Source organism: Elgaria multicarinata, chromosome 6 (genome assembly GCF_023053635.1).
Source record: "Elgaria multicarinata webbii isolate HBS135686 ecotype San Diego chromosome 6, rElgMul1.1.pri, whole genome shotgun sequence".
Taxonomy (NCBI): domain Eukaryota; kingdom Metazoa; phylum Chordata; class Lepidosauria; order Squamata; family Anguidae; genus Elgaria; species Elgaria multicarinata.
Window position 1 is genome coordinate 60,284,003 of NC_086176.1, and position 20,402 is coordinate 60,304,404.

Genomic DNA, 20,402 nt, shown 5'->3' on the forward strand with positions numbered 1-20,402 from the left:
TCTGATCCAGCATTCAGAGCTGCAAGTTTAGTTTCCAACACCTAAATAAATATAAAAACACAAGACCATGACCCAAACTTAAGAAAATACTGTTTAGACAGCTTTGACAACAGCAGTTATTTGGTGTTGGCATGATAATAGTACTGACTAAATGTTGGGTGGATGGCATTCACGAGTACAGAATTTATTCCTGCACACATGCATCTCTGGATTGGGGTTATTGGTTTTCATCCACATTTAGACATAGATTAGACTTGCTGGAATCAATGGGATGTAAATCATGACTAGCTTAAGTCCCATTGATTTCAATAAATCTACTCTAAGTATGACTAAATCTGGATTCAACCCATTATCTTTATTTATTCTTTTTAAATCTCTTTGAATAAATACCTGCAAATATATTAAGGAAGATGGAAGGCATATGTATGTATGCATACATGTTAATAAGCAAACCCCACCTTGGAATCTCTTTTTCTTTTCTTACCGGTGTTTTATGACTGTTTAGCTGATGGCTTAACAAGCTGCATTTTAGAGCCATTGACCTATTTGAATTCTTTCTCACTCCAGAAGTGAGGTATTCATGGCACCATAGTGATTGTGCTTATGCCACACTGATTTAATTTTCAGATGAACGCAATTTGAACTCCCATTCATTGAGATGATCTGTTGCAGTAAACTTCCACACCAGCAAGAAGATGCCTTTTATAAAACCAGCTTTTGTGGAAAGCTGTGTCAAAGGTTTCTGGGTTTGTTAACAGAGGGAAAACATACTGCACTAGAAGCATGACACATAGATAATCAAAGCTCATGTTGATTGACACAAACTATCATATCAATGTGTCCTGTTAATGACATTATTAGAATTCTGAAACATGCGCTTCCTTCATGGATTGTATTAAAGTAAACCTTATGTATGTTTTGTTACAGAAGGACAATTCCCACTAAGGTAGAGAGTTTCCCAAAACCAAAATAACTGACACTTAAATTAGCCATGACTGACTTAAATCCCATTAATTTCAATGAGTTTACTCCGAGCATTACAAGTCTGAATCCAACCTCAGTTGTCTTGATCTTCCCTTGCAATAATTATAAGCTCGACTGTTCCATTATATTGCATGGTAGTGTTTGCACTTTCTAAGGATATGTGGTAAATATTAGGATTCCTGTAGCAACTGCCCATGCTACCCTAGTGGACAACCACTATCATGCAGCAGCATCTATATCTAATGCTCTATTTCCTCCAAACACAAGTGACTTCACAGGGCTAAGGGAAAGGGGAACAATATTAGTTGACTTTATTCTATCTTTTCCAAAACTGGACAATATATTTCTTCTCTCTCTCTCTCTCTCTCCTGCACATATGGGCAACCTGGGTCCTGCAGCCTCGACCAGCTGCAGGCTCCCTCCCCACTTGATTAGCCTCTTCCCTCCCCACTGTCTAACTCGCAGAATAATGTGCTTCTCAGCTCTTCCCAGTGCCAGTCAGGAGGAGAGTGGGGAGGGGAGAGGTGCATGATGGAATTGCAGCAGTCCCATTGCATGCCTTCCCCTGCAACCAGCTCACTTGTGTGGTGACCAACCCTAGCACCAGTCAGCTGGGCAGAAGGAGTGGGGGAGGCATGCAATGAGTTTTCAGTGCCTCCCATCCCACTGCCCAGTTGATTGGTACTGGAAACAGTAATGAGTTTGCCAATGTGCACATGTCTCAGCTGTTTCTAGTGCTAGTTAACTGGGCAGTGGATGGGTTGGGGAATGTGTATGATGGTATATCAGTTATGATAGCGAGTGGGTGAACACTGTGTTTGAGTTTCTCTACATTGAGCAAAACAACAACAACCCTGCATCCTTACCGGGGCTTTCTGCATTCAGTTTCTTTGTGGGTTTATGATGGATGCCTTTACATGGTGGACACATGGTTAGAATCGGGGAAAGTCCTTCATCCGGCAAGTTCTATATGTTTCTGTGTGTTTCAATTTACAGTCACTAGATGATGCTGTCATTATAGTGCTATGCCAGCATTTCACACAGCTGGTAGATTGGAATAAAGTCCCCTTTTGCTCTGATCTTTTTGAAAGCAGGATGAAAGGGGGAAACACAGGAGACATCATGTAGGTTTACTACATAATGTAAAGGACCCACTAACTTCCATGAGTGACCATGTAGAAAAGCCTTTTGTGTGTCTGTGTGAGAGAGATTGAGAGTGAGTGACCTCATCCAACCCCAGCCCAGGCCCTGCTCACACTGGCATGCAGCCTCCAACCCACCTTTCACTGCCCACAAGTGCTACTCGGGAGCAAAAGTGTTGCATTTCCACCTCTACTTTACAGGCACTAATGGGTGTGTAAAGAGGGGAACACTGGACCAAGGGCCACTTATGACATATTGCTTAATGCATCACCAGAAGGCATCAAAGGTTAGTGACAGGTGTTTTATAAAAAATGAAATGGAGAAGATACGTGGCGAAAAGGACAAACTAGATATACTTAGTGCACACTGTTTTCAACTGTCTTTATATATTTGTATATCCTACATCAATTGCCAGGATTTCTTTAAACCTTTCACAAGGAACCCAGTGAAATGCTCCTATAATGAACAAAGTCAACAATAAATGTCTTCAGGAATCATGTTTACCTGTATCAGTCTCTCTTTCTTCCCCAACCATTGTCTAAACAGGGAGAAATTGATCCAGCCCAGTCATTTTCAGAAGATAAATGGAATCATAGAAATGTGGGAGTCAGTAAATGCAGCTGTTTATGTTGGGCTTTGTTGTTGTTGGGTACTTCCCAGGAAACCAGCCTCAAAGACCACAATCCCTTTCTATCTTCCTCTCCTTTCTTCATTTTCCTGCTGATCATGTCATGTCTGCTTCATGTTATACAATGCTTCATTAAGTTTCTATTTTGGCTAGAAAAGCCTGTCATCCATTGTCAGATATTCTGATCATCTGCATGACATTAGAACTATTCTCATAAATCTTGGGACTTAAAAACAAACTTTATCCATTTTAGCTCCTCCGAGATGACTCATGACTAACTTTGACATTAGCTGCCAGCAAAGGCTCGGCAATACATTTTTGGGGCCAATATCGTTTGGTGAAGAAATCTGCTCATCTGATAATGCAGGGGTGAACTTAAGTTTTGGAACAGCTCTTGATGGTGGACAGGGCTGAAGGCCAAACAGGCAGCAGGACCAGAACTATCAGCATATTTTAAATTAAAGCTTTTACTGCCAGGAACTAAGCCTTAAGACAGACAATATATGTTGTCTCTGTGTATAGTCTGTCTCTCTGGTTTTATGTAAATGTGTTTTAAACTTTGTATACTGTATTTTTTAAAATGTTTTTAATCTTTGTTAACCGCCCAAAAAAGCTTTGGATACGGCACGGTACAGAAATTTAATAAATGATTTAACCTCTGAGAATGGAAAAGAAACTGTACAGAAAACGAAAGCCACCCAACGATAAGTGATCAGGGTGGAAGAGGAGGAGGAGTGAGGCCAGGGGAAGGGGGCTTGGCCACCTGGGAAAACAAAGAGGGCCACATTGGGGGGCCCATAGAGCCAGGCTGAGGTTCTATACCCCTGCTATAAAGGACAAACTTGTAGTAACTTCCAGATTCTCCATAACATCTATCACCTACTTCCTAGGATATAATCTTCCATTTTTGCAGTGCAACATGTTTAGCATCTAGTAGATTACAACATTGTATAACTATTTTTTTACTATTTGAATATGAGGTGAAGATATCAAAAGCAGATAGGAGAGTTTTTAAAATTATTTTGAGGGCTCCTGCGCATGGTTTGCATGCAGAAGATCCCAGGTTCAGTCCCCAGTGTCTTCACATTAAAGGATCTCAGGCAGCATGGAATAAGAAATGCCACTGCCAGCCAGAAGCATCGATCCTGGCCTTGGTGAAGAAAGAGTTTGAACTGGCACAAGGCAGCTTCCTGGGTCCCTATTTCACAGGCCACTCATTCATTGGGCTTATTGCACCAAATGTTTGTGAGTGTACCCAAAATATACACATTGGGTTAATTCAACGTCACACTATAGCCAGATCCACACCTCTTGCCCCATCATGGTGATGCTATCTCCCTCTTGTGCATTTATACCTCATAGGCCACACAATGACATCTGTTGAGGTATTTCGGATAATATGGAATAAAAGGCAGAAAATGATGGTAGAAAAGCATTATACGGAATATGCAATGTGCTCCAACAATTATCAGTGCACTTTAATCTCAAAAAAAAGCACTGGTGTAGATCAAGCCTAGCAGATGTCTGCTAGCACAACAGGGCTTTCTCCTATTCTCCTCCCTCCTTCAGCCCTCTCCACCACCTGGAAATCTGCTCTCAGACCAGATTTGTAGGTGCCCAGATGGTTGTGAGAAGAGGGGGAATTGTTGGAAAGTGTGGTGTAACTTACAACACAGTTGCTTTATACAAAGAAAGTGTGGTAATACAGCATTTAGTACTAGCAACTGTCTGAACAGGGCTACAGAGTTCAGTATCATCTGTATATTGATGATACCAAACTCCAAATAAACTCCCCAAATGGTTTCATGTAGACAATATGAGGGACAACATAGAACCTGAGGGACATCATAGCCAAAGCCCAAAGCGTCAAATAGGTACATTCCATTACCAGCTTCTGAAACTGGCCCTCCAGGAAAGGCTGAAGCCACTGGTATCAAAAGTTGAAAATTGATGGTATCGAAAGGGTGTAAGATTGCATTTCGTATATCTAGGGATTTACAACACCACCAAACCAAACCATTTGATAAGTTTTGATCCCTTTCTCCATCACCTCCCAATGAACCTACAGCAGAATGATTAAAAGCCATGTATTCTGCTAAAACTGTTATGGTGCTTAAATAAGAAAGTCTGTGTTTTATAAAATAACGGGTAAATGGTTATCTTGACAGATTAGACTTTAAAAAAATCCACCCAAGCCAACGTGATAACCACTGCCGAGTGCAGTCGTCCAGTGTTGCCACTCGCCTGTGTCTGTGTGTCTCTGTGTTTAAAAGGTACTCTAAAGTAAACCTGCTGGTGTGTTTCTGCCTCAGCTCTGCTTGACATCTGGCTGAGGAATGTGATTAAGAGCTAGTGCCAGGCCTTTCGTTGTCTCTGTGGGCAAACACTCACAGGTCTGAAATTTTCAGAGTCTGCTTAACAGTGTCCTAATTAAACCAATGGAATGCCAGAGGAATTTCTCTAAAGGGTTTAAAGACCTTGCCAAAACAGAGAGTGTTTCTTCTCATAAGCCTCAGCAAAGCCAGTCACAGGGACTTAGGATTTTTACATTCGTCAGCATGGGCCCTGTCCTTCAGTGGGCCTCTTTCTCCTCTTCCCCTTGAAGCCATTATCACCAACCCGTGAGCAAGCAGTGACATCAGCTCCTCCTGCTCCTCCTTCTGCCCCCACTATTTGTTTACTCATCTGCTAGGGCCAGAGAACAGGTTAGCAAAGAGGAAGCAACACTGAAGAAGAGAAATAGCAAAGTCAGCAAGTAATTAGCAGTAGGCCCCAGCCAGGGCATGAGTCTTGGCAAAGGCCCAGCCATGCTGACCTCTTGACATTGACGCTGCTCCTGGTCTTTCTGCAGCACCACGCAATTGGAGCACATAGGAGGCACCTAAGATGTGGTTTAATGCCTACTGCTGTGAGGTCATAGAATACTGAGCTGGTGAAGGGACGGGCATACAAGGTTGGGAAAGAGCAAGGTGGCAGGGGAGGGGGAGAATTCAAGGCTGAATAAAGAAGCTGAAGAGAGACATGAAGGAGAAAAGCATGAAGAGGAAGAGAAAAGAGCAGCTAGACATGGAAAGTCTGGTTCTTCTGGTAATGCGGAAGCACACCGCTCAAAATTCAACATGTATTTTCATCCATCATTTTCAATCTGATGTTCTGTGGGCGTGTTTTCAAGGGGCGGTGTTGCTATCGAAAGTAGGGTGACCATATGAAAAGGACAGGGCTCCTGTATCTTTAACAGTTGTATTGAAAAGGTAATTTCAGCAGGTGTCATTTGTGTATATGAAGAACCTGGAGAAATTTCCTTTTCATCACAACAGTTAAAGCTGCAGGTGCCCTGTCATATTTTAAATCTGGTCACTCTAGTATAGCTCCTGCAGCTTTAACTGCTGTGATGAAGAGGGAATTTCACCAGGTTCTCCATATATACAAATGACACCTGCTGAAATTTCCTTTTCTGTGCAACTGTTAAAGGTACAGGAGCCCTGTCCTCTTTTTCATATGGTCACCCTAATCAAAAGTGTGTTCAAGGGGCGGTACTGATGATGAAAGAGAGGGGCGTGCCTTTTCTCCAGCGGGTGTTTTTAAATTCAAATTCTTTCCTCCTCCTGCTTCCTGGCTTGAATGAAAGAACGGTCTATTGTACTTTCGCTCCTCCATCTTTGCTTCATGACTTCCTTTGTGGGCGATGCATTGGTAACATCGTAGAGTGGGGGAGTGCGGGAGGGTGTTTCTCACCTTCATTCCTTAAGAGGTTGGGAGAGGCTACCTAGCATGCTCTCTGGGCTGGTTTCCCCACCAAGGTGTTAAGCTGGACTAGGCTGGCTTTCCCTCTCGATTGGAAGTGCGTGACAAGGGAAACACTATGCCACCTTCAGTGGCAGGTAATAGGCATTGTAGTTGATTAATCTATGGATTAAATTTGCATGTGGGTTATAAGCAGTCCCTATGGAGCAAGAAAAGGTCCCATTGAACTCTATATTCTTACTCCTGAGTAGGCATTTTCACCTTAAAAGAAATGTGGAAAATGCACCCTCCTTGCCAGCAGTGCCCTCATTTTTAAAGATAAAGAGATCAAAATTTGCACAGTGATAGCTCTTAAGGAGGGCTTTCAGCATGCCGAATTTGAATCTGATTGGATCATCCCTTGATTTTAAGGGATTTTTAAAATGGAAATTAAACAAATGTTTACATCTGTTTAAGTTTTAAAGATAAAGAGATCAAAATCAGCACAGTTTTTGTGCTGATTTTCAGCCCTCTTAAGGAAGGCTTTCAGCATACCAAATTTGAATCAGATTGGGTCATCTTTTGATTTTTTTATGATTTTTAAAATTTCCTCCCTTAAAACCTTTGTAGCTTACAGTCCACCAGTGTGAAAGATTGTAGGATCGATCTTTCTTTCCTTTGATCTTGCAAAGCTGTGCATCTTCAAGTTCATAAATTACAGATCTGCTGGTTCCCTTACTCAAAAGTAAGTCCCATGGATTTCAGCTGCTAAAATCACCTGCAGTAAACACATATAGAACTGTTTTTTAATAGCGTGGTCACTCAGAAGCTGTCTTTTTTAAATATTAAAACAGCAAACTGGAAAGAAGTGCTCTGCAACCCCATATTTACTACTGAGGTCTTGCTTCTGTTTACTCAGAAGTAAGTCTCTCTGTTCAATGGGGTTTACTCCAAGGTAAGCCTCCACTGGCAGCTGATAGTACTTGTAGTTGATTAATGAGTTAATGTATGAGTAAATGTTGCATGTGGGTTATAAGCAGTCACTCTGGAGCAAAAAGTATTGCTTCATTTGGAAATGTTTCACACCAGCTGTAAGAGGCACCCGCCCTGTCCTGGGAGATACACCGCTGCTGGAGATTTCAGAAATAGTTTTATTAAAAGCTATGTATGCAGTGTGCCTAAGCCTCCAGGTGGAAACCCAGTTAGCCTGTTCCCGTTTCCACAAGCCTAGCAAATAACCATGACAGTACTTAGAGAAAGAGTTCTAACAAGAGAAGCTACTCCCAAGGAAAAAGCAGTGCAACACCCAGTTGTCCGACAGGATGAATGGAGGGGGAGTTGTCCAACTTCCAACAACCAATAAACTGTAGGGGGAAGTACAAAGGAGATCAATGGGTGGAGGCAATGGCGATAACAACAAAGTGAGAGTGAACCTCAGCGGGATAACAGTGATGCGCTACAGGAGAGCAGTTTCTCGCTACAGTTTCTCGCCTGCCCAAGGGCCTCTACTTCCCTTGCTCGGCTTCGTCCATTCTCTTCTGCTGCCCCTTACGCCTGGAACGCTCTTCCAGAACATTTGAGAACTACAAGTTCAACCGCAGCTTTTAAAGCTCAACTAAAAACTTTTCTTTTTCCTAAAGCTTTTAAAACTTGATGTTGTGCAGACTTCTACTGTTACTTTCTACTGTTAGTTTTACCCTACCCTGTGCCTGCTTACCCTACCCTGTACCTGTTTGCATTCTCTTCCCCTCCTTATTGTTTTACTATGATTTTATTAGATTGTAAGCCTATGCGGCAGAGTCTTGCTATTTACTGTTTTACTCTGTACAGCACCATGTACACTGATGGTGCTATATAAATAAATAATAATAATAATAATAAGGAGAGGTGTAAAGAAGCTTGGGACATACAAGCGCACAGGTTCACAAGCTTTCATATGCTATGGAAACAAAGTGGGATAATTCGAGGGAAAACCAGGACATATGTGTAGGTGTGATGGAGCTCTTAGTTGACTACAGTCCTTTGCTGAGACAACAGTTCTGTCTAGGGGGAAATAATATAGCCAGCACTTTCTGCTGTGCGCTGAGGTCCTGCCTTTCCTGTCATTATCCTGCCCTGCTTCGACTCTGCTCTACCTGATGCGATCCAGAACAATCCAATATTGCTCACATTGCAGTTTGTTTCCCATAGGCCTTACACCAAAACAGGACAAACAGGGAGTGATGCTTCCAATCTTCCCTATGCAGCTGTGCCTGAGGTGGAGAATAGGGGGAAGCATATAAGCTTGAGACTTGTCCAGGCTCATCCTAGCACCATAATTAAGCATTACGTCTGAACTATGCCAGCAGCTCTCCAGAAATCATTATTTTCCCAGTTTGAGGAGGGATGAGGTTGGTGTAGGGTGGAACTGCAACATGGGCTCCTCCTTCGGTATGGCTCAGAGTCTCACATTATCCTGTTGGTGCAAGGGGATGAATGCATTTCATCAGCTCTTATACCACTGGAATAATCCAATTTTGGGGAGTCCTGAAGCATTGGATAGCCCTTATTCAGTGTCGAGTAGCCAGGAGGAACTTGGATCTGAGTCAATGGAGAATACTTTGCTGTTATTCACATCTTCATGCCACCATGAGCCCTAAAATGTAGGATGGTGGCAGAAGGAGGGAGAATCCAGTGAGACTAAGCATTGAGCTGTAGGCAAAATAAGAACTGAAACCCTGGCCTAGTGGCCACAAAGAACTCCAGGTTTGACTGGTACAGTTGCACTAGATGTATGTGGCCAGACTTCCCCCACAACATTTTCCCAATCTAACTCCACCACCACACACACACACACACTTGCTTTTAAATAAAAACAGACTGTTAGGCAATCCAGTCATGGGTCTCCTTTTCTCATGTTATTCAACCCTAACACTCAAAACTTCCAAATCCAGTTCAGTTTGCTAGCTAGATATTTTTTGTTTTTGTTTATTATACCACCAGAGAGCCCTTCCAAATCTGATAGGAGAGCATTGTAAAAGTAAGCTACTGCCTGAATTAAATGTTATCTAAATCAGCCATTCATGTCAAATCAATGTAAAAAAAATTGTTCTGATATGATATGCTATGTTACTAGCTATAGACGCCCATTACATCTAGAAAGCACCCTGTCTTCCCAGAGAACTAGCATTTGGGATCTTTTAAAGCACAATTATTTACAAAAGGTAATCAAAGAGGGGACAAAATCCTCATTTATTCCTTCCTTGCAAAGGCCAAGTGTCCTGTGCTGTTCATCATGTATTTGTAGAAAGCCAAGAACAAAGAAGTGAAGACTGCGGTTGATTTTCTTTTCTTAATCAACACTGGTAAAAGAAGGTTAATGATATGTTTGTAACAACCACAATTATTCCTCACAGACATCCTTTTGAATTAGAGGAATCATATATTCTAATTGGTGACCTATATGCAAGAGGGAGAAGGGGGGAAGAGGCAAAACCAATTATCAGCATTTTGATGACACCCAACAATTCCCCACTCCTGATTTAAGATTAGAGTACCCAGCTAATTAGCAACATTTTTAAACACAGAAAATAATAACTTCTTAGTGAGATTTGAAATACAATCTTGAAAAAAATATGCCATGATTGAGCATGTGACAACCAGCACATATCTTTAGGTAAACTAGGCAGGGGGTGGTGTGGGGTGGGAAAATGTCTTTTAATTATTATTTTTAAAGGACTCCTATGTTCTTACAAAAAAGTATCAATAGAGATTTCACATCTCAGCTCAAAGCAACATAGAATGTCTTTGATGTCAGGACTTTTACCCAGAGACTGCTTTAGGAGAACAAATATATCGTTCAAATTTCCAGCAGAATAACAATGAATTAAGTGAGCCCAATTCAAATGGACTTCTGACATGGCATCAATCAGTTATTCTTTTCATGATGCACCTAGGTTAATACAAAAGAATCCAGTACAATATCATTTATTTCATTTAACACTTTCAAAGGGGAGATCATAAAACTCTTTATGATCATGTCACTTTAAGACAAGATCTAAAGAGGGGAAGAGCCTCGCAAGACTTAAAGAAAAGGAAGAGAGTTTTAGAGACACATACCACACCTCATGCCCCCCAAGGAAGCCATTTCAAAGTTAGGTTTTTAAAAACTAGTGAGACATTAAGGGCCTTCCTAGACCTGTCGGCTTATGCCGGCAGGGAGGCGGGGCCGAGGCACGCTAACGTTAGCACGCCTCCCCCACGCTTCCAGATGGCAGAGCCGCAGGGAGGACGCAAACCCTGCGGCATCCGCCATTTTTTTTTGTTTGTTTAAAGGGGCCACGGGTGGCCTGAACACTCCGGGAAGGTAAGGGTCTTTTTTAAAAAAAAGGGGGGGGAAGGATGGCAGGGTGGGTGGCAAGGGGGGCGGCGGGTGACAGAGGGAGCGCCGTGCGCTGCCGCCACCACTCGCCTGCTTGCGAGTGGCGGCGGCGCGCGGCACTCCCTCTGTCACCCGCCGCCCCCCTTGCCACCCACCCTGCCATCCTTCCCCCTCCCCTCTCTTTCCCCCCCACCCCCGGGCTGATGGGCACAGCGCTCATACAAGCGAGTAAGCGAGGAACCACGAAAAGCTGCGGAAGTCTCCACACTTCCCCCAGCCCCGGCCTGAGGCAGGAGCTGGGGAAAAAGCGTGCCATAAGCGACTTTGCTTATGGCGTGCTAGACCAGGCCTCACTGCGGCCTGCAGCCGGATTCCCCTGTGCGTCATCTGAACGCACAGCAGGGAAACCGGGTTGGAAAGCGCGCTAAGGCCTGGTCTAGCAAGGCCCTAGGAGACCATGATTTTCATTTTCCATGCCATAGTCTAGGGGCTAGAATTATGCACCTGAACCTTCCAAATTCAAATACATCAATACAGTTCATAACCCATGTAAAATTGGCAAACCTATTCATAGGATTCATTAAACAAAACAATGTTAAGCCTCTACAGTTTTCAACCAAGCACCAAAAAGCAGGGAAATTAGGAGTCAAGGCTCACAAGCCTTAACGCCACATCCTCCCTAAGGAGTCAGAAAGTACAAGTGAAATTCTCATTCTCCCAAAACAGATAAACCATGAGGACAGGATGGAGAATAGGATAAGAAGAGGTGACTGTGGGGTTGTGGAAAACTGATGACAAACAACTTAGGGCCACCTACTTATCTTTTTTTGTTTAGAGCAGCCCTTCCCCAACCTGGTGCCCTCCAAAGGTGTTGGACTACAACTCCCATCATTGCAAGTCAGTATGTCCCATGGTCAGGAATGCTGGGACTTGTAATCTCAAACATCTGGAGGGCATCAGGGTGGGGAACGCTGTTCTATATCCTTATCAAATGCAGGGTCTGCCCAATATTTTTCTCTCACACACATCTTGCATGTAGCAGCATGATTGATAACAAAAGGGGCACTATTTGTTGCAGATGCAGAACCAGAGCATCTGCTGGCACTTTCAACTTTTGGTCAATATCCTTCCCTTCAAAGAACCAATGTGTCCCCCCCCCCCCGCTTAAGATGTGTTTATACAAAATATACTGTTCACTCCCTACAATCCCTCCAAAATACATCACCTCATCAGAGTGACAGAGGAACAGAAAAGGGGTTAGTTTGGGTGTCTTGAACTCCTTTCAGGTGAGATTAGTTTGCAATCCTATTCCACTTGGGAGGAAGCCTTAGTGAACTCAGTGGCACTGGCTTCTGAGAAGACATGTATAGGATCCAAGTGTAAACCAACCTTCTCCAGCCTGGTGCTCTCCAGATGTGTTGTACTGCAACTCCCTTGTTATGTGTTTATGGGGAAGACAAAAAATATTTTCATCAATAGTTTTAAAATAATCCTTATGCATGGAAGTATTAGGTGCTGGCTCTGCCTTTGAACTCACACTGTTGAACACCTAAGGAAAATCCTCTACGTTAGTCCTTCAACACCATATATCTGATATTCAATAAACAGACAACCTATGCCATATGTTGAAATTTAATTTTGTTGATGTCTGAAGAACTATCTGGATTAGCTATTCAAGATTCATTCATTGTCGCTTGCAGCTCTTTTGAAGTTCCTTAATGCTGGAAAACACCATACTTTAGAACAGATGTGGGCAGAAAATAGATCTAATAGACATCGACTTGCAGCATTTCTGATCACTGCCCATGCGGATAGGAATATTTATGAGTTGAACTCCAAAACATCTGGAGATCTACATTCTGCCTGCCCTCGTTCTAGAACAGCATTCCCCAACCTGGTGCTTGTCAGATGTGTTGGGTTGCAACTCTCAACATGAGGAGATGCTCTACAAAAAGAAGTAGGTAGCCTGAAGTTGTTCATGATTAGTTTTCCACATCCCCACAGTCACCTCTGCAAATCATATTGCATATCATAACCTGCTACCCTCCAGATGTTTGAGATTACAAGTTGAGGCTACTAGCTATGTCTATTGAAATTGATAGGACTTGCTTCTGAGTAAACATGCATTATTAGCCCAACACTAAAACCTTAGCATTGCATTCTGAACCACCAGAAGTGTCCTGTTCTTAATGAGGAGGATCCTGCACCCAAGCATTGGATTACAGACTTTTATAAAAGAAAGAGGTGGGTGGGTGGAAGCTTTATTTCTATGGAATGAAAATGATGCAGAGGATAGATTAGCTTTCCCTTTGCTTTCAGCACTGGGGTGGGTGGGGGAATCTTACTTAACTAAAACCAACCCCAGGCAGTCAAAAAACAAGTGGCTACTTCCTATATCTTGACAAAGCTACATGTCCTACCCATGGCAAAATAGAAGAGTACTCTTTGGGGCTTAAGTCCTTTCCCAACTTATAAAGTTGTTTTTTTAAAAAATTGGTAATGCTTTTCTTTCATGATAAGGCTCCCCAGCCCCAAACCTCTGCCTACACACACAAACGCATATCTTCCTCCCCAGTTATCAACATTAAAACCATCATAGCTAATAAGAGCCCAAGCAGTATATATCCAGTATATAGTCAGACTGCATTGCCAGAGTAGGGTGGACAAAGGAGGGGAAAGCTTTCTTCAAAATATTCCTCCTTCCCATCCACTTCCCCAGTGCAATGGGGCTCTTCTCTTGCACCCCTCCCTTCTGATCAGCTCTGAGGCTCCATAAGTGGCTGTGCCACAATGTGAAGTCAGATAGGGACTCAAGGAATAAAGAAATCTTCAAAAATCAAATGCATGGATTTTTTTTTTAAAGAAATTGTAGGTTGGGGAGGAAGCTTGATCAAGCAGCAGCAATGATCAAATGAAGAATAAAAAAATACACACACACTCTGTCCTGCACTGGCTGTAACATTCTTGGTTATACAGCTGACCACCAGGCCAAGTAATACCCCAGACCAATGTTCCAGCAGACAAGCTTTAAGTTCAGGCAAAAGCAGAAGTAGTCAAACAGGCAAAGGGTCCAACAGAGTGAGGCAGTCCATTACACACATAATCTGGTAGCAGGGTCAAGCAGAGGTCCAAGGTCAAAGCACAGAGGTTCAGGAACAAGGCAGGATCAGGAAACAAGGCAAAAACAGCTGGTGAGACATTGTTGCCAGCAAGCTCTCACTGCTGGCTTTTATTTACAAAGGCTGCTGAGCCCTACCCAGTCCCAGCTGCTGTCCACCAGAGCTCTCTGGCTAGAGCTCTACTCAGGAGGAGTTCCTTTCTCCCGAGGAGACAGTTTTTGCAACCGAGCTCTCCTTCTTACAGGAGGACTGCTGGGTCGCACCTGAGGGTCAGGGGATTGCTCAGCCTCTGCTCCAGAGTCAAAGTCCCCTTCCCCTGTCAGGAAAGGACCTGGAGCCGTCTCCCCCAAAGGCCCTGCAGCTGTTTCCCCTAAAGGCCCAGTCTGGTGTCAGTACTTGATGTGTCTCCCTGGTTTCTGGGGGCTCTGCTTCCTCCTCTGAGGAGGATTCCTCTAGCAGGGGCATCACACACACACACAGTAAGCAAGTTTTTAATTCTAGGATTATTGTGCTGGAAAAGAGAGGAAATTCTCCGTAACATTATTATTATTATTATTATTATTATTATTATTATTATTATTATTTTTATTTATTTATTTATTTATTTATATAGCACCAACAATGTACTTGCTGTACATTTCTCAGTAACATCTCCCCCTTCCAAGGTTCCTGGCACTTTTAAAAAGGCTACGATCCCCTACACATTTACCTGGGAGTAAAACCATTACACTCAGTGGAACTTTCTTCTGAGAAGACACGATAATTCCACTAAGGAATGCCTGTGCTAGAGGAAGCAGGTGGCCATTTTATTTTCAACATTCTAATCTACCTGAGGCTTGAGGGAGGGGAGAGCGACACTATTGAGCATGTGTCACGCTATCCCTGAAGAAGGCCTCTGTATTCACTCTAACAGGATGAATTAATATTAATTAAAAATTAACCGAAGGGATTTTTTTTTTTAAAAAAAAAGAAAAGCCATTCCACCAACCACGATGAAGGAGGAAGAAGACACCACCACTGGATTAATGGGTAAGGGGCTGAATACTCCAAATTTCATGGATAAAAAATCTCCAGCCGAAATTATCAGAACCATTTTGTTTCAGAGAGGGTTTTTTCTTTTGCACTTTAAACTGCTCTCCTTCCCTCAATCTTTCTTGAAATTTCCAGGGTATGTAAAACCAACTGTAAAACCAAATTTCTTGAAATTTCTTCTTGAAATTTCCAGGGTATGTAAAACCAACTGTTCTTTCTGGCACATGTAAATTTCAGGAAGATTGGTGAAACATTTTTGATAGTATGAACATTAGAATGACCTCCCCACAATGACCACCCCAATTAAAATGGTAGAATGCTTTATCTACTCTCCGACCTTAACTACAGGGACACTGCCTTGTCCCTGTGAATTAAATAGTTCTCTTACAACTAGGGCTGTCTAAGACATGTTGATAATAGGAATATATTATCACCATGTAATGTTTTTAATGTTTTATTGTTTTACTATTGTTTTATTGCTTTAATGTGTTCTCTCAGTATGTTGCAGAACCTTTTTAATTATTTGAGGCTATGATGCCCAAATAAGGCTAAAGAGTGATGGAGATGAGAAGAAAAGACAGAAAAATGAAGGATGGCAATGCACTGAAAAGCAATGCCAGATGCTGAGCATACACAACCAGGGAAGTCAGCCATAGCAGTTAGCCTGCAGCCTTCCTAAAATAGGCCCCTGTAGCATTTTTCTTCCATCAGCCAAATTACCCAGAAAGCCCCAAGAGTGCGCTCTCTGAAAGTCAATTTTCCTAAGCACAGGGCTTACCCTCCAATGAAGAAAAGTGGAGTGCCCCGCTCAGGTAGTGCACTACAAGTAGGGATGTCAGAGAAATCCATTTCGGGGGTGGGGTTCAATGGGTTTTCCTAGGCTCATCACTCCCCCACCCCCAGCAATTCATTTCATTTTAACTCGATCTGGAGCCAGTTGAGCAAGTTCGTAGCTTTTCCAGGATTTGTTGTTGTTGTTGTTGTTGTTTTGGTGAAGGATCTCCAATTTGCACACATTCCTGAGCAATTAGAGCAAATTGTGGTTAAATTTGCACAAATTATGCAAATTGTGGCCGTATTTGCATAATTTGCACAATTTTGGCTGAAATTTGCACATATTGCCCAGAAATTTGTGCTGACTGCAGAACCTTCTCCCAAAAACTGTGCAAAAGAGTTCCCAGACTTTGAGGAATAGCCCACAGCTTGGCTCACAAATGCAAAGTGAGTCATACATGCCGTGGAGTTCTGTTGAACCAAAAGAACCAGATTTCCCAGCGACAGCCATCCCTAGATACAAGGAGCAGTGAATTGGGGCCTCCACCATTGCCTTCCTGTCCCAAATGCCACCTTTGCATGATTTGTGCTTTATTTATAAATGCATTAATTAATTAATTATATTGCTATACCGCCCAATAGTAGAAGCACTCATTCACAACAATAAAAATGCTAAAATACAACATAAGTTTTCAAATTTAAAACTATGGGAGGCAGGTAAGAAATAAATACTATTATTATTATTATTATTATTATTATTATTATTATTATTATTAAATAAACAAAATAAAAAAACACCCCAAAATAAATCCTTGCAGCAATGGAAAGATTTAAAATACCATAACAGATGTAAAAGCTTGCAGCGCCCAGGGCTGTGGTGCTGCCACTGGTGCTTTTGCACTTCCAGACTCAACCTTACCATGGCTGTTGAGGGCCTCTCAAGCTCATATCACCAGGTTTCTCCTGGTCCAGCTGCTGCTGCCACCCTCATTGCCAGACAGACTCTTCCATCCAGCTGAAGTCCTCCCCCTGCACCCTGCTGCTGCTGCCTGCTTCACAAGCCTCACTGAGGTGCCACCTCTGCTGTCCGGTGCACACACACATGGAGTTTGTATACTCTCATCAGCCAGAAGCCGCCACCAAGCTCACTAGGTTGCTGTTGTTCTCCCCCATCCCCTGTGGCAGAGGAAAGAGAGGCTGGGCTGGGCCGCGTGAGTCCAAATGGGGAAGTGGTGGTGGTGGTGGTGGTGGTGGGAAACAACCCAAGGACATGGTAGCTCCGGCCTCCACTCTCCCAACTGAAGTTAGGGTCCTGGAATGTGCCTGTGCCAAAACAGCCTCCTGCCTGGTGAGAGGAAGGGCCCAGGAGTTGTGGCACAGTGTGACAGAGCACATACATTGTGTGTAGAAGGTCCCGGCTTCTCCAGAAAGGACAAGGAAAGGCGTCCTGCTTGAAACCCCGGGGAGCTGCTGCCAGTCAGTGTCAACAATACTGAGCTAGAAGGTCCAAAGGTCTGACTCAATAAAAGGCAGCTTCTGATGGTCTTATGTTCCTAAGGGCAGGGGCAGCACACATGCATGGACTGGGTGGGCTGGCAATAGCACAAGGACAGCCAGCAACTCGAGAGCAGGCAGAGGCACCGAGGTATACAGAAATACAAACAAACAAAACAGAACAGCACTCTCAACTACAGTACCAATCCTTATCAATGCAAATGGCAAATAACAGCTGTTTGAAATTTAATCTCTGACTGTATATATTAATGTTTGCTACAAATGAGGGTTTTTTTACCTTCTAACCCCCCTCCCCCCACACACCACCAACAGCTTTTTCAACAACAACAACAACAACAACATATATATACCTAATCCACTCCAAAGAGAAATGTTACTGTAAACAGAACAGGATGCACACACATTTTCAAAATAAAAATGAATTAGTATCCTTATCAAATCAATGTCATGCATGTTTAAAAAGTTACATAGCTGTTTGAAATTTCAGTTTTGATTGTATAAACTTCTGCCTCACTTCATAATCTTTATAGTCTGTCTCCATTCCTGCTGGCTTTTTCCTGATTCTGTCTCTCTTCCGCCCCACCTCCTTTTTCAATATGTGTTTTAACCAAGAAGTGTCACTGTGGGACAACAGGAATAAAGGAAGCCTAAGCAGTGACGGAGAGGTAAAACTTGTATGGAGAGAGGGTATAAAGAAAAAGGCAAAAATTAACTCCAGTGAGAGTAGAGAAAACGTTGTACCATTGTGGGCGCCCATAATTGCCCTCAACCATAGTATGTACAGTAGTGATATTGATGCTATTCATTCACTTCATAGACTAGAGATTTTTCATTAAAAAAAGCAACTCCCTCAACTCCTAGTTGACCCCTCTCTCTCTCTCTCTCTCTCTCTCTCTCTCTCTCTCTCTCTCTCTCTCTCTCTCTCTGTGTGTGTGTGTGTATGTGAATCATTTTCTGATTTGCCTCAGGCAGCATAATGACTTGGGCTGGCTCTGCCTAAGCATGTTATCTCTCTCTCTCTCTTTCACACACACAATCCTTAAATAGATAGTGTTGTTCTCATGTCATGTCACGAATCATCTTTCACAATTCATTCCCATATTACAAATATTTTCTAGTAGTAATTATACATGAATTCATCAACAGAGGCAATGTTCAGATGTCCTTTGAAACTGTCATTTCTGAACCATCCCACAACGTTCTAGAGACAGTCGGATACTATGGCATTTATGGAAAGAAAATCAGTGACATTATACAAGGAAAAATTGATTGCATCTCTTACCACTGACTCTGTTACCTTTGGGTGTCCATAATATGCTCAGAAATAGTGGGTGTCTAGGCCACAAACAATGGCATGTAAAATGGCCTTCCAATGTATGTGTAATCCTCACCTGAAAGATAGATGGGCAAAAAGACAAATTTCTGTAATTAATGAACACCTCTTTTGACATTTTAACAGCGCAGACTGTGTTTCTAAAAAAGGACGAAGGAAGCTGGCCCTGTAAAAATCCTTAAACCTTGCACATATGTGGGCCTGGAGTCATTTTCATGTATTAACTGTAAGCCAGAGAGGATGCACTTGGATGAAAAAGAACATCTTGAACTTAAACACATACATTACAGGATTTATTTATTTGTTGCTGTCTACTTTGGAAGGATAAGAGCTGCGTAAACCCCTTGGTTGCTTCTTTCAGGAATCGGGTACACCAGTCACTCGAGATGCCTGAATGGCTCAGACAGTGAATATCCTCTTCCATTGTCTTGAAAGTGCAACAGGTTGAAGACCCAGTGGGCCTGCTGTAGCCTTAATGAAGCAGTTAATGATGTGTGAATTATAAAGCCTGACAGCCCCCCTCCCCAATAAAACCAACAGGGATGCATTCACAGTCTTCCATGGCAGTTAAGTAATGACAATGCTGCCTACATAACTTAATGCCGTGGCATTAAGTAAAGCGCCATTTGTACCTGACGGCACTGAAAAATTCCCCTTCAACATACACATATACAAAACAGGATCCACTGAAGTCTGCGTTCGTATACTCACTTGTGTCATACGACACTTCATTGCTGCAAAAGAAATTCAGGAGCCATGAGGGCCTTTGCAACTAAGCTTCCTGTAAAACAACGCGTTATGCACAGTTGTTGTAATTTAGCTGTTCTTGGAAAAATCCTCATTTAGAAAAGCAAAGCACATGGACCTTGTCTTCCCAGAGGATTTAAATGAGCCAATTGTATTCCCACATCAGTTGAGGGGAGCTTTGATTGTGCCAACGCTAGACTTCACTTACTTGTACCAAAGGCAGATCTTTGTGTGTAGCTGGGGAATTTGTAGTCCCTTTGGTCTGTAAGAAAAAATAGCTGTTGAGAGGATAAAAAAGCTTTTTTGCATTTCTTTTGATAGTGAGTTTCAGGGTCACTTACTGATTTGGGATAAAATCCACTGAGAATCTTTCCTATGCAGCAGCAAGCACCATTACTTTCAATAGGGCCTGCTTTGGGGGACTTCCTGTTGAATTGTACTCAAAGAAGAAAGAGAGAGAGAGAGAGAATATAATGAATTTGTATTTAAATGTTCTAGACATTATTCTAATCACAATCAAGAAATGTAAATATGTGTGTATGTGCATACAAATGTCTCATATTAAGCTTACACACACACAAAAGTTCTTAGTTGAATTGTTCATAAGTTGTTTACATTTATTCTATGGTGGGGTTTTTTTAAAAAAAAAACTGTCTAAAAGAAGAGTTTGTACAAATTTACTCCTGGAAATTGTGTAAGTTTAGGCTCCTACCTCACTTTGTTGCAACAAAAGTAGTCAGATATTCTACAATCTCTCAAATCGTTCTGACTCAATGTACCCACACTTTGCCTTGTTATTTCACAGTCCTCCTCACTCTTTTCTGCTGTTGCTTAGGGGCAACACTGAAGCTGGCACAGGTTGGGGACAATGGTGAAAGTTGTGGAGGTGCTATCTAAATATTTATGAAAAAAAATATTTATTTATTTATTTATTTACAATATTTACATACCACTCCCCATTCAAAATTTCGGAGCGGTGTGCAAGATAAAATAAAATGAAAACAGAATAAACACTTTAAAATAGATGTTAAAAGAAGCAAAACG